The following is a 2604-nucleotide window of genomic DNA, read 5'->3' as shown; positions in this document are numbered from 1 at the left end:
TTCCATAGAAGGAATCTCAGATAAGACTTCTTTTTTAAAGCTGAGCCCTGCCATCATGGATTTATACCATCAAATACCTATGAGTTGTGTGAATTCCTTTCCTCTTGAGGTTCCAAGATAAACTTGGGCCTCCTGGGCCTGTCAGAGTGACATTCTTTACTTACCACAGGTCAGGAACCCTGTACAGGGACTGTGTAGACAAAGGTATGAGGTCAGTTTTCCCAAGGGGCTTTTATTGGCTCTGTAAGTCAGTTTGATTTCTTTATGGAAGACACACCATTCAAGCTAAAGCCTTGGTAAAATAACCAGTTTCTTTAATTGTACCCTGTTACAAATGAAAACAGATTCTTACTGCACTTATGCAAATATGACATTGAAAACTCAAAGTAATAGCTACAGTGTATTTTTAGGTCCCTATATAGCTGATATTTTATTAGATTCTCCGTGCTACTAGAACATTCAAATAAATATAGTACTTAAGATAGAGCAATAATAAAATATTTCAAAATCTAATTTCCCTTAATAACATTAATTTAATGTCATGTTAATATATTTTATATAATTAACATCATACAACAAATTTTATAATAAAATATTCTTTATTATGATGAAACTATTCTTTCTTGACTGGATTTACAAATAGTTGAGTGTAGTTATTTGCCCTTGACTCTTGTGGAGACCACAATCTGCTGGCTTACATTATTAATTTGTTTAGAGACTCATTTTACTAATTAACTGAACAGAGGCAAACTTCTCAAGTTCCAGAAATTAATGGTATTTTATTGGCCTAGCATTCCAGGTGAAAAGGGAATTTTTGCTAGGATGATTTAGATAATTGTCTCAATTTGCTTCATAGCTTTCTACTTATTGATACATCATTAGAGTTTAAGAGAGGTAGTTAGGAACCACATGTGTATTCTAACAGGCACAGGTAATCAGTTGAATATATCTATAGGTGATTCAGCCTGTGTTAAGTGCCTCCTCAGTAAAATATGTGCACACGATTGCATTGTTGAAGGTACATTACCAATAAAGATACCATGAAATTGCAAATCAATTCATGCATTTGTTAAAAACACTCAAACTTTTTTAAGTTTGAATTGTTTGGTCTTAAGAAGAATAGCTTTTTCAGTGTTTTAATTTTTTTCTCAATGATAATGTTAGCTTTAAAAAGACACACTGAGGTGCCTCTATGCTTCCTCTGTTTGTAAGTTGTATCTTGGTAAGCATTCAGAACAAAAAATAAGCATACAAATTTTTTAAAATTCGTTTTGGTAAAAGCTAAGACACAAATACACACGCACTAGCCTAGGCCTACACTGGATCAAGATCGTCAATATCAGTCTTCCATCTCCACATCTTGTCCCACTGGAAGGTCTTCTGAAGCAATACCACACATGGAGCTGTTATCTCCCATGGTAACAACGCCTTCTTCTGAAATGTCTCCTGAAGGTCCTGCCTCAGGCTGTTTTAGTTAACTTTTTTTTTGTAAGTAGAAGGAATGCATTCTAAAATAATGCCAAAAATCATAGTATACTAAATACATAAACTGGTAATATAGTTCATAGTTGTTCATTATCATTATCAACTTTTAGGTACTATGTATACTCACATGTGCTATACATTTTTTTTCTTTTTTTTTTTTTCTGAGACAGAGTCTTGCTCTGTCACCAAGTCTGGAGTGCAGAGGTGCGATCTCGGCTCACTGCAAGCTCCACCTTCTGGGTTCACCCCATTCTCCTGCCTCAGCCTCCTGAGTAGCTGTGACTACAGGGGCCTGCCACCACCCCTGGATAATTTTTTCTATTTTTAGTAGAGATGGGGGTTTCACTGTGTTAGCCAGGATGGTCTCGATATCCTGACCTTGTGATCTGCCTGCCTCGGCCTCCCAAAGTGCTGGGATTACAGGTGTGAGTCACCACACCTGTCCTATATGTGCTATACTTTTACAGAACCAGGAGCTCAGTAGGTTTGTTTACGCCATCATCACTACAAACACGTGAGTATTGCATTGCATTACAAGGTTAAGATGGCTATGCTGTCACTAGGCAATGAGAATTTTCCAGTTTCATTATAATTTTATATGACTACCCTGATACATGCAGGCCATCACTGGCAAAATGTTGTTATGCAGTGCATGACTGTATTATATTGGAAGAAACTGAGAGAATATGCTGACACTCATACCTGGCTCATGTGCCAGCAGGAGGAGGTCACCCTCCAGAGACTGCAGGAGAAGGGGGAGAACTCCCCCTCGCCCTGGCTGTTCCTCCACCACTTCCACCGAGGCCTGTGGTACAGCACCAGAAGCTTCCTACCCTCGCTAGGCCTGGCCGGGCAGGTCCCGCAGCACTCCTACTCCCTCTTCCCGGCCCCTGGACTTGCTGCTGCTGTCACCAGTAGCACAGATGTCAACACAACCATCGCTGCTGTTGCCCTCAATGCACTGGCCCACCCTACAAAGCTCCTACTACCTGGCCACTGCCACAGCCCTGCCCCTGCCATGGCCACAGCTGGCTGTCCTCCTACCACTCTGGTGAGCTGCAGTCTCTGTAGCTGCCACCAACTGCAGCGAGGCAAGCGGCAGCCCCAGGCCATCTGCAA

The 2604-nt window shown here is 40.7% G+C and overlaps 1 long non-coding RNA gene across 1 annotated transcript; it reads right to left on the bottom strand.

Annotated features, from left to right (window-relative positions):
- Window positions 1–759: 759 nt before the first annotated feature.
- LOC131382775 (uncharacterized) lies at window positions 760–2604 on the bottom strand. Its single transcript, XR_009212366.1, has 2 exons — window positions 2475–2604; window positions 760–2390 (listed from the first exon to the last, which is right to left on the bottom strand). It is a non-coding gene; the product is annotated as an uncharacterized LOC131382775 (long non-coding RNA).

Source organism: Hylobates moloch, unplaced genomic scaffold (assembly GCF_009828535.3).
Source record: "Hylobates moloch isolate HMO894 unplaced genomic scaffold, HMol_V3 SCAFFOLD_5382, whole genome shotgun sequence".
Taxonomy (NCBI): Eukaryota; Metazoa; Chordata; class Mammalia; order Primates; family Hylobatidae; genus Hylobates; species Hylobates moloch.
Note: the sequence above shows the minus strand (reverse complement) of the source record. Positions and strands in the feature narration are given on the sequence as shown.